Source organism: Epinephelus fuscoguttatus, linkage group LG14, assembly GCF_011397635.1.
Source record: "Epinephelus fuscoguttatus linkage group LG14, E.fuscoguttatus.final_Chr_v1".
Classification (NCBI taxonomy): Eukaryota; Metazoa; Chordata; class Actinopteri; order Perciformes; family Serranidae; genus Epinephelus; species Epinephelus fuscoguttatus.
Window position 1 is genome coordinate 13,312,804 of NC_064765.1, and position 13,218 is coordinate 13,326,021.

The 13,218-nt window shown below is 41.2% G+C and overlaps 1 protein-coding gene across 3 annotated transcripts in view; it reads right to left on the bottom strand.

The window, feature by feature from the left end:
* The window catches only part of stag1a (stromal antigen 1a), a 62,693-nt gene that overhangs the window by 19,052 nt on the left and 30,423 nt on the right, over positions 1-13,218 (bottom strand). The gene's annotated exons all lie outside the window — the stretch shown is intronic.

The following is a 13,218-nucleotide window of genomic DNA, read 5'->3' on the forward strand; positions in this document are numbered from 1 at the left end:
TTTAACTGTGAAAAGTGGGTTTGGAAAAATCACCCAGCGCCCACATAACTCACAGCTCAGTCCCAGTCCAGTTCTGTCCACCTACAGCGTAATTTAAGGGTGTATTTTCCCCAGAGTGTGTGTGAGTGTATATGTGTGTGTTTGAAAGTAGGTCTGGGCAACAGTAGGGGGCAGGCTAAGAGAGTGTGTATTTAAATACAATCTTCCACTCAGTGTTTGTACTGAGGAATAGCATGGGCAGGAGAGCCCTGTTTCACCATACTGAACTACACACACATACACACATCTCGCACATACACACACCTCGCACATTCACACACATCAATGTCTGGCTCGGTGTTTTCACACAGCCTGGCTGTCATCTGAACAAGACTGTGAGAAAGAGACTCCGGGTGAACACAGGATTTCAGTCGTCACAACCACAGGGTCTCTTTTCAAAGTAAGTAATCCTGTGCGGTGTTCAGCTGGTTGGGATAATATTTAATAAAATCAGAAGTTGCCCTTCATGCGTCCAAGATCAAACTTATATAGGCCGAGCCCACAGAGGCAGAGGAGTGTTAATTAATGGCTGGGATTTGACCTGCTTGCATGCACATGAGCTTCTGATCGATTCTGACACTTGATATTCCTGCAGCACAGACATCAAACCTACAAAAGGATATAGAGGCCTGATACTGCTGATGTGGCTGCACATATAAATGGTGAGGGAAATAACCCCGGGTGCGTGTGGAGCAGCGTTTGATAACTTGGATTGACAGGGCAGAAAAAATGCATGATGCCAGACGAATACAGACGACAAATCCACTTACTTTTGAAACATTTTTATATGTAACTTGAAGATGTTCTGCACACAAGACCTGTGTGTCAGCAGTAGAAGGATATTTAATAAAATGGCAGAGGGAGTGTAACGTGCAACAGCTCACATCCGGGTAAATAAACTCCCAGATCCGGTCCAGATCTGAGTACACCTGACCCCAACGTCCAGTTTGTTTGACAAGTGTGAACACTATGTACTGTACCCAGGAACGGTACAGCAATCCGTGCCCAAGTCTCCCTGGAAAGATGTCTTGAGTACGCTTTATTTGTGCTGTGGTACGGTGCACGTCAGGTGTGGACATCAACTGTGCCAAAATAGGAAGTGGACTGCTATTTAGCGCGACTACATGGAGTTTGAAATGGTTTCAATTTCATACTGATGCTTCTGTATGAGATGGCAGCACAGCCTGCCACAGACAGAAAGACAGAACCAGATCTGGCTTCGCTGCCGCCTTCAACCTGCAGTCGAAGGTGGCAGCAGGAGGCCGAGATCTCCACGCCCGACAGCAGCGACTCCTCCTCTGGCCAGGAGCAGAGTTTCACCTTGCTGCTCCACCGGTCAATGTTAATGACTGTCCCCCGGGCAGCAGTATCCATCTGCGGCACCTTTTCTACACTGTAGCACAACAAAAATGTCACGTAGACGATGACGCAAGCATACTGGGGTACGGTACAATATTGCTAATGTGAAAGCTAAGATGCAGGGTAGTTGAGGAGGGGCAATCGTACCTGGGCATAGTACGAATCAGTCGTACCTAATATTAAAACACCGAGTGACAGTGTAAAACATAAGTTAGATGCTGCCACGTGGTTGGGCAGAAAAGAACTGTGCTTGACATTAGGCGAGAGATAAAGTAAAACTTAACATCAGACCAGTAGAATCAAAGGAATATGAACTCCTTGATTTTTGAGATGTCACATGTAGGAAGGAGGAGGAAGTTAAATCAACACACAGTTAAATAGGTGACTAAAGAGATTGACACAGTAGGGCAGTGCTAATCTTTTACATGATGTGTGCTAAGCTTTTATCCTCTCCTTATAGATTTATATGGATTTGAGACTGTCAAATACTTTTAAGGGGAGACACCCAGGGTGTCATGCTTTGGTTACTTTTAAGATTTTGGGCTTTTTAGCTTGTTTTTTTTTTAGCTTCCATAAAGATTCATCTTTCAGAGTAGTGGAAGAAAATGTCCAAAATACACATTATTGAGGCTTTCATTTTAGTTCAGAACTCTGTCCTGGAAATGTACGCCAAAAAAAAAAAAAAAAAAAAAAAAGTATGCACTTACAAACACCAAACTTTCCTACTCCTTACTACTAGTTACTCCTAACTATATTCTGAGGCTTTTTAAAGAGGGATTTGTTCATATATATCATTCATAGCCTGATGTATAGAACATTTTATTCAGAAAAACAGGACAAAAACTGCTGGTGAGTGTTTCTGATTTACTGGTGCATTCCGTTTGCACTGGAAAGTTGATATTTCCGAGTTCCCACTTGGAAATCTCAACTGGACTGTCCCCTGAAGTCGGACTTCTGACCTGACCTTAAAATCCAATATGGCTGCTCCAGATATTAACATTAGTGAAAGCTGTATTTAGCCTTCTGTGTATAAGCACTTGTCTTAGTTGTGTCTCATTAAAACAGTCATACACACAATACTGTCCATATTATTTCTATTATTATAATGGCTGACCTGGCTAGAACTGGTGTTGCTACCAACATCTTGGTTTTCTGACTATTTGTACTGGAGCATGATCACCACAAGTGTGACGTCATTCCCAGCTCCGACATCTGACTTTTGGGGTAAATGGAACACAGCATATGGAGTGACGAAAACAGAAATCCAATGGAAATGTATGAATATTAGATAAGATAATGTCTCATGCAGAGGTCCCAAGTGGTGGGTCACTGTCCAAAAGTTGGGTGCAGGTCCGCAAGTGACTCACAAATGTGTCAAGTTTGTAAAAAAAAACACAATTTATTTTTAAGTACAATAAATTTCTGGCAGAGCTTTTATTTTGAAGTTTTGTTTCCTGCTGTAGAGTGAGTGAATGACAGACAGGTACTAGACAGAGCCAGCAAACTAGCTCGACAACATGGCCAAACGCAAGTATGACTCTGTATATATAAGCTGTGTGAACCTTGAACTAATGACTGAGGACAAATCTGGACCCCGTGGCCGGACCAGTTTGGAACCACTGTCTTCATGTACCTAACCAACTGGGGAAGTTTAATGGGGATATCTATTAGTTGAAAGTTTCCCCCCTTCACCTGTAGTGTGTCCCCTTAAAAATGGAACCTGATTTATGATCAAAAATCTTAAATAAAGTAAAACAATCATTCATCTTTTTAGGAATCAAAATGCTGAAGTTAACTGACTGTAAGCCCATTAAGTCACATAACAGACACTGCACCTGCACACACACGTGCACACAAAAATCACACTCGTGCTCAGGAGAAATCATGTAACAGTTGTCCTGGAGGAACTTGTTGAACAGTACCCACAGTAGGTATCCTAAGAGAGACTCGTTTCCCTCATCCTCGCTGTTCTGTACTCTACCAAGTCCACCCACCAAGGCTAGGGGCGCAGATACAGCACTAAAAAACTGAGGAGTTTGAACTGGGACGCGGGGATGTGATCTGAACAAACACACAAACCAAAACCTCCACAGTGAAGGTAAACGACATGGAGACAGGGACACCTACGTAACGCCTGAGGGTCTGAACAGATTCCTGTCAAACACTCTGACAAAATGTGCAGAAGTGGGATGTGAACGCCTGTAAAACTGTCTGCAACTGGCAGGACAGAGACCAGAGATGCTGCTGTTAATGAATAATCACCTCATTTAATCTCGTCTAATCGTCATGAGTGATTTTAATTTGCAGATTAATCCCGCAAAAACACTTGACATCACTTAGAGAGCCAGCTGCAGCTGCAAATAATCAAGATGGAGAAAGCAAGACACCATATGCACAGTGGAGTGACACTGCTCCTCCAGTTGCTTGAGACACTTGAGACGTGTAATCAGCACTACTTAATAACTAATTAATAATAAGCATATATTGGAAAGTAACTCGATGACTGACAGAGCACAAAACTGACTCTCTTATTATGTTATTTCACTTCTGTCCCACCTGCTAACCCTCCACCATCATCCCTCTGTACTCCAGTTTGTTTTATCTCAGCTGCTTGCTCTTATTTTTCCACCTCAACGTGCCTGTGCATCCCTTTCATCGTCAGATCGTTCTCCGAAGGCACAGGAGCCAACTTCATTTGAGTCAACTCTTGTGTCACGTTTGTTTCTCAGAGGAAGAGGAAATGGGTGGGGGTGTGTGTGTGTGTGTGTGTGTGTGTGTGTGTGTGTGTGTGAAAGCTGGGAGCCTGCCTGACCCGTTATCGACCGACAACTAAATAATCCTCGACGTACATCGGCTTTTCTCATTTTCTCGACACACTTGCACTGTCTCTGGCTTCCACACACCCTCACAAACACACACACGCACAGATTGTAGCAGCCTCAACAGGAGGCTATGAATAATTTGCAGTGAGTCTCCTGAACTGTTCCTCAATTTTGGAGACAGGATAGAAGCTGCCAGCTGCATTCACTTTGCACCTCTCTTGCCCTTTCTCGATTTAACGCCACTTACTGTAACAGCGAGAATGAAAACAAACTCTCCTAATAAATAAATCCCAGTCTTAAAATAACAACAGTAACTGCCCGAGCACAATAATGAATTATACATGTGAAGCCCATTTCCTTTTCACTCAGTTCACTCATTTTGCAACAGCTCTGACCTGACCAATGATATGGTTCTGCAGAGGAGCACAGACTGTGACCGCCTTAAACTGAGCTGTGCTGTCCCTGTTAACTGATCAACACTTGGTCACATCAGCTAGAGAGAAAAAGTCAGTCAACTTATGTATCGACAGGGTTTCCAAACATTTTGGCCTGTGAATTTTTTACACTTTTTCATAACTTCCCAAATTATTTGGCCCCCTTTTTCAATACTTTATTTAAAAAGGTTAAAAAGGGTAGGCCGAGCTAGCTATATAGCAATACAACAATACATTACTAAACATGCACTTCCGATCTATCGCAATCTCTACTCGCTTGTTACTGTACGTTCACACCAACAGTGACAAGAGCTTCCAAAACAGCGCAAGTCATTCATTTTCAATGAGAGCCTGGTGACTTGGGCGACCTGGTTGTCAGCTGCGCGTCTTGGGCGGCCAAAGTGACCGGAGCCGGTCTGTAGGGGAGTTAAAACTCTTACTTACCATGACCTTACTCTTACTTACCATGACGTTAGTTTTAACGTCATGGTAATGAGCTCTGAGGCGGTCTGGCGGCAACCAATCAGAAATGCTGACATGCTTCGATGAAGTGGGTCCCAGAGAACAAGCCATGTAACTTTGGTTCCTACAGCACACTTTTTCCAACAATGGATATCGGGAAGTTTACTACTTTACTAGTTTGCGCCCACTCAGTCCTTTATAATGTGTCGCTGTTCGGTTATAGAGACCAAAATAAAAAGAACAAGGCTTGGGACCACATCGCGGAGGTAGTTGGTTGGTTTTAAAGTGTTGGTTGGTTTTAAAGTGTGTAATGTTAGTAACAGAGGAGAGAATTGCAGGCTAATGTTGTGACGTAGCATACAAACATAACTTACTGTAGGCCAAATGTGAGGTTTTTGTCTGGACAACAGCAAGCAGCAACTACGCAGCTTTCAAAACAGTAATCTGCTTTGCGGCTCCTTTAAATTGACAAGCACGATCGTACGTTCAATGATTCACGTGATGAGCAACCAAAGCTGCCACAAATATTTTTGACAGTCATGCTTCTTGGGCTTCCACGGGAGACTTTGCCTCTTCGAAAGCTCCTAGTTTGAACGTACAGTTAGACATCCCTGCCGCCAACTAGCCGCATATGCTAATAGACCAGACCAACACATACAGATACTAAAATTTTGACAACAAATTTGACTTGCAGACATATCTAATAATTGTTTTGCAACCCTATCTGAGCCTCTGTGACACTGCGGTCTTGGCAATAACATGGTGCCACACTAGTCTATGTGTAACGTGATATTGGTGACATTTCATCCGTCACTCATCACAGGGCTAGATTTTAAATTAGTAATACGTGGAAGATTTTTTGCGGTTTCTTTGGTCATATTTTGGGATTTTAAGACAAAACCTAGACACAGACAAAATGATATATATTCAAAACTTTTCCCAAATATTCTGTTAATTCCAAACCCTTTCCAGTTTTTCTAATTTCATGACTTTTCCAAGAATGTCATGACTTTGCATACTGGGGATGATGATGATTAACTGACCATGGATTCATGGATTAATCTGTAATTAAGAATTGATCGAACGTGTGAAATCGATGCAATGCTGTCCGAATATATGCAGTATGTTGCTGTGAGCGTTTACTGAAGAGAAAACTGATTTGTTATCGTTTGGTATAAGCAAAGTTTTTATGTTTTTGTGAAATAATGATCAATCCATTAAACAATGGTAAATTTTTACCAAGTGCTTAAATTGAAACTATTGATACTTGGATACAACAACAACAAATACTAGGGTGGGGACACAAAAACAAGGCAGAGATCATGACCAACAACAAAAAAAGTTATGTAAAACCAATGTAATAACCAGTACGGTGCAAATAGAACAAACACAGTGGAAACAGAATACATAAAAGGATATGCAATGGATATGCCATCCACAGGATGAATAATTAGCAGCAGTTTTTATAGTCTTCTGCACAAAGTGTCTGGTGCTGAGTGTAGGCATGTTTCTATAAAGAAGATTCTTATGGCTGTTGCTGTGCGGCTGTGTGGGAGCCCAAAGATAAATGTAATCACTTACTGTCACAACAGACTAAGAAAACAAGCAAATATTTACATGCTAGTAGCCAGAAACTGGATTTTATGGGCATTTTGCTTTAAATAAAGCAGAGAAAAACCAGTAAACTGAAGGACAACTTCAGCTCTAGCTCACTTCAATCTGATAAATGGAGGTTACCTCACATTTTCTGATTCAATACTATGTGTATGTGCATTTTTCAGCACTTTCTTTTACTGTGTGGACCAGTTTAAATATTGCAGGGGAGAAAAGGTAAAAAAAGAAGTGAGCTGGTTAGCTGAAGAGTTGCAGGTAAGTCTGCTGGTTCCCACAAACTGCAGTATCATTAGGTAAATCGCATGTTTTATCAATGCATCCTGTCATACTGAAACCACTTGTGCAGCACCTGCATAGTGGGCTCTGATCACAGTTGCTCGATGCATAGCACAGCATGGATATCCTCAATGCGTTCAGATACAGCATGAAAGAAAGAAGACAGGTAAGAAGTTTACTTTTCATATTAAATAAAACTCAACACTTACACGCTTACTTATAACCACAAACACCGGCCACCCAGCCAGCAGAGGAGTTTAATTCTGGCACCCGCAGTGTAGACAGTTGCTCGGCTGGTAGCTGGTTGGAGGGCAGCTTCTCTATTTCAAGCATTTCAAAACATTTGCCCTGGCATTCCAGGTGGTGGTGTGACGGCCTGTGTTTGTGTCTGTACATTTCATCTCACAAACACAACCAGGGAGGCTTCATTGCTATTAAAACTATTCAGAAACTTCACCCAGGCTGAACCCAATAATTCCTGAATAAATAAAACAAATTGCAGCCCAGTAATAAAACTTCAAGCAGCCATTTTAAACAGAGGGAGCAGGCCAACAGAAATTACACCCAGTTTATAGGGAACATTAGGTGCTAATAGCCATATAAACTGTAATAAGGACTTCTCTGTTTGGAGTAAATAATGCAGCGTGCAGGTTGTTTTGCTTTGACACAGAGGTGTTGGTGAGCTTCTCTGAAAATATAGCCCAAAAACTGAACACCAGGGGATCCAAATTTCATACTGGAGACTTTTACAGGTTTTAAGTTGGCTGAAAAATAGTGTGCAACACAAGGAAAGGCAGTAGACTTTATTTTCTGAGATGTTAAAGAACAGTAAAAACTTTATTCTGATTTTATGAACCTTTATGAAGCACTTTATTCTTAAAGTTGTATGAAATTAATTTAGTGATAATGTATTCAGCATGTAACTGTAGCCACTCATGCTTACACAGACACACAGAGAGTCAGGTAGTGAAAAGTGCTGCTTTCAATGGCAGAATGTAACTAAGTACATTTACTCAGTTTAAAGGTACTTGTAGTTACTTGAGTATTTCCTTGGTGTACTACTTCATACTTCTACGCTTCTACATTTCATAAGCAAATATTGTACTATATACTCCACAACATTTATCTGACAGCTTTAGTTACTAGTTACTTTGGTGATTCAGATTAATAATATGAAATATAAATCAACTAATAAATTATAAAATATATTATTATAGATGAAACTACCCAGCAGTAGCTTATATAAAGTACTTCAAATAAGCTCCACCTGCACCAGCAGCAACATTATGTGATAAACACACTTATTTTATTTATCTAACCAGAAAACCTTGAGATTTAAATTATTTTTCAAGAGTTTCCTGGCCAAGACAGGCAGCAATCTAAGTTACACACTGACAACACAGAGCAAAAATACAGAATAAAGCTCTAAAACATGCATATACAAACACAAAATAAGGTAACTACCAAGAAAAGCCAGAAAGTATGTTAATATATACTATAAATGAGCCATAAAAACGCAAAAAGGGAACTACACATGATCACAAAGACCAGTTAAGACACACTGTGACATTGACATATAGAAGATTGTGTACAAATATCCTGCAACAGTGCTTTGAAACGACCGAGAGGATCCAATAAGTGCAGGTGTAAGTCCTCCTGCAGAGGATTCCACATATATGCCAAACTCTGTACGTGCCCTCGGTACAGACAATAAAAACATGTTCTGAGAACAAAACATAAATAAATCAATAATTATAATCCAGTAATATTAATAGGAAATAGGCCATTTGACATAATGAGTACTTTTACTTTTGGTGCTTGAGTATATTTTAATTCTAATACAGTGCTCAACAGTAAGGATTGAGAGAAAGTAAAATGCTATACTGGGCTAGAATCTAGCATCTCAGTTGCCCGATCGGTAAAGTGGTAAAAAAAAAGCCATCAAATACACAACTTTTTAGGAAGCTGGTTATGGAAGCAGCTAAGGATTGAGTCATCTCGCCTCCTTCTTATCACTGTTCAGACATGCACATGTGCAGTACTGATCGGGCGCTCAACAGAAAGTGGTGGCTGGCAAAGACAAAGTTTATGAGCTAAAGTGCAAGCAAGCATTTCAGTTATCCTGGAAACAGGAGTTTAGTTGGGTGGCGTTAAGGGATGTGGGCGAAACTTCAACTATGTCTTGCACAGTTTGCCACAAGTTAGAGAGCAAGGTGGATAAAACAGGTTGATTTTTCATGACAATTAACTCTACTCTGTGTTGCTGACTGCTAACAAAATACAACAGTTTGTATAGGGGCAACTTAAAATTGTCTTGATTAATGTTGAACCCTGTAATACTTTTGTACTTTTCTTTGAGTTATATTCAGAATGATGGACTTTGACTTGTAACAGAGTATTTTTACACTGTTGTATTCCTATTTTTATCTAAGTAAATATCTGATTCCGCCACCGGCTGCTGCAGAGGCAGTAAAACAAACACTTGTGTTAACTATCTCTGGTCTGCAGAGTCACTTTATCCTTTGTGTGTGTATGTGTGTGTGTGTGAGTGTGTCTACTTAAGAGAGAGCACAAGACAGAGAGACAACGAGCGAGCATCTGAGAACCACTTAACATGCATGACATGTTCTCTAGGAGGCAGGCCGGCGTTGCTATAGCAACTGGTGTGGGTCATAAGCCCGGCGGTGACGGCATATTTGATTGGCTGAGTGGAGACAGGAGGGACCACAGTGAGGAAGAGGGGGGGCAGAGCAGAATGGGACCAGTTACAGATCCAATCAGCACTCCATGAAATCTGACTTACAGGCTGCTACAGGACTCCTGCTCAAAGTTATTTTCAGATTACTTTCTCTCTCCCGGACACGACTCAGCTGATGACCACAGTAATTCATCACATAGCTAGCTAAAATGAGCCTGGTGTTTCCTTCCATATGGACATCACTCAACCCTGTTCATGACTCTGCTAAAACTTTACAACATATCTTAACCTCAAAATGATGTCGTAACATAATCTGTGGATGAGCTTTAGGGGTAAGAGTGTAAAATCAGAGCATGAGTATATTAATATATGAAGCAGTCCCTTGCCGCTGACTTATTATCAGATCAATCTGCACGCTAACACTGCTTTCTCTCAAAACGTTAAGGTCACAAATTTGGTTTGATGAGACTGGAAGTCCCACCTTAAGGCCAATAAAAATAGTTCAAAATCATCCTGCAAAACAGTTTAATCTGGCCCAACTTTTGCCTAAACACAACATGACTAACATCATTTACTGAGGCCCTGCACCGGCAAAATAAATTATTAAATTAAATTAAATTATTTTACGTAACGTAAAAGATTTTTATCATAAACTGATCGACCTCCAAACTCTTCCATCTATCACTCAAACCGGGCTTCCTGGTTGGTACTTACTGGTACCTGAAACATTACATCCCCAATAATGCAGCTCCTTGCATTTTCATCACTGTCCTGTTGAGGCAGTGATACTCAACTTAGGGCCAGCGGGCCAATTCACAGTGAAAATAAACTGATTCACATATAAGGTGCCAGAGTACATTAAAGCATCAATTGGCACCCCTGGCAGAGGTCCGGGCGCAGACCCAGATGTCCTCAAATCCTAAACCCCTTCAAGGCAGGAAGTTAACATTGTTATGCCGCCTCGCTATTCTGTATAAAAAGGTACAGATGCGGAATGGGGGGCAGAGTTGTCTTGCCTTTAAGCCGGCATCAGGGGTATTAACAGTGCAGAAACAATGTCTATATAACAGCTATATAACTGGCAAAATAGGATCATGGGCACGATGTGACGTTTTGACAATGGGTTATGCATGCAACCCACTGTGGGAGATTTAAAAGGTAGCTGATAGCAGTTAGCAGCTAACTCAAAAAAGAAGAACAGCAGCCAAAAATGTCTTCAAAATGGGAAAACAACGAGGTCCGGGAGCTCCTTACCCTCCGAGCAGAGGGCGAGATCGGCATTCAAACAACAAGGACAGTAAATGATTGTTAATACCATGTTATGCCAATGTTATTGTTTATAAAGCGCTGCCGATGCATATGTTACATGTCACACAAGATGCGGATGCTGTTGTTGTCAATGTCACGCCTCTTTTTTGCTTCTGCAATGTCGGCATGCTGTCTAAAATCACACACTGGAGTGGCTGCCGTTGTTTGGTTCTGTGTAAAAATGCAAAGGCAACCTAAAGACGGGACTTCCTAGCGGCCCTATAGTGCGATCTCTGTGTAAGAAGGGCTCTAGAAACACCTCTGTGTACACCTGTTGTGTGCAAAAGCTGTGACTGGCTGTGTGGGAATTTGCCTCTTTGCAAAATGAGTGAGGCTGATAAAGGGTAATTCATTTAATATAAGCTGATAATAATTATGACTGTCTCTTTATTAACTGGACCCTAGCATGCTGTCATTTTGCACAAGTGGCCCCTGGGCAAAGCAAGTTGAGTATCTCTACACTGCTTAAAAATCAAACAAAAAATACAGAACAAAACAAGAGTGCCCCTCTTTCATTGCAGCGTGGCCTTGACACTGAAGGCTCTGGCAAAAAACAACGATGAAAAAATGTTGTCAAGTAAAAGTTTAACGTAGCTTTACTTTGCCACAACACAATACAGCAGCATCCAGCAAAGTGCTGCATTTGTCATTTGTGTATTTTATTTATTTATTTGCTTTGTGATAGTTGTGACAAGAGAATAAAATATTAATCACTTTAATATCCTTCTAGTGTCGTAACGCCATTCTCATGGTATTATAAAGTACTGTACAATATTTTAGGATCTAATAAGCCTTAAAATTATTGGATAAATGACTTAAAGCAGAGACAACAGCCCCCATGGATGCAGCCCTTTGTCATTTTTCAATACAGTACTGTTTTCTGAATGCCTTCTGCATCATGGCTACATGAACAGGCTCTACAGCTGCCACCAGAAGGAGAAAAAGTAACTGACAGGATAGTGGAAACAGAATAAAGCAAGTTGAAAATATAGCAGTGTAACTGTATTGTAGAAATGTAAGTAATTGGCACTGGTGACGCTGCCAACCTTCCAAAGTGTCATTAGGAAGAAGTGAAGTCAAGAAGCAGGATTAATTTGGTTACAGAATGACTGCATGGCAATACTCTCCATCTGTAATAGCTCGACACATTTACCAGCAGGAAAAACTATTCCCACAGCCAAACTTCTGTCATCATGCTACATCGCTAAGCTAATTCTAGAGCGGAAACCGAGTTACGTCGGGTATAGCAAATGCATGACACAGCCTGATAAGGTATGACGCATCCAGCTAGTGATGCAGCAGTGCCATCGTAATCGATTCGAAGTCATAAATCAATTGCAGTGCCAGAGGGCTGCTGTGGCGAGACAGCCGAAACACTTGAAGGAAGAGCATAAATCTGGTTTTATAAAGTGCTTCTCACTAAAGCAAATGTCTTTCATGGTCACTTCATGCCCTTCAGTTGTGAAAGAGATTTGTTTAAGCTGGAAATAAAGTGGAATAATCTGATTTATCATTTGAAACAGTGCCCCAGCCTCGAGGCAAAAGCACCCAAAATCTCATAAATTAGCAAAATGACACTTTCACTAACAACCTGTGCAAAACTATTCGACACATCTTCACAGCTCTAATCTATAAAAACAGCTACATCATTATGGCAACAATGGAAATGGTGACAAAATAGTGTATAGTTTAGTATTATGTGTTATGCACTGATGCCCAAAAGGAAACTTCTCTCCCTCCTTCTGCAGGGAGATCAGAGAGTGCAGCGTCAATCACACTCCAGTGCCACTGCAGCTGGCACCGACTCAGCATCACTTGTAATGGTGACACTTCAGCAAGGTGGATGCCAGTAGCCATGGGGGCTTGACACTTTTACAACCTTTAAATAAATGCTTTAATACTGCAAATGTGACATGACAGTGTGCACACGGAACACAGGGGATACGCAGCCCTGATATACTTGAGGCATATCTCTGGCACTGACTTGCAAGCATTGTGCAATCTTCAATTATTTATAGCTTTTATAGCCCGCAAAGAGGATTTAAAAGGTGATAATAAGGTGATGATTGCTTGACTTGCATTATACCGGAAAGATCTGCTCATGCAAATATTGTCCTGAAACTCAGCTAACACATACACACACTTTCCTGTTGTTGTGGTCCCCGCTGCCCGATTCTTCTGACAACTATAACCTGTGCTGCATCTG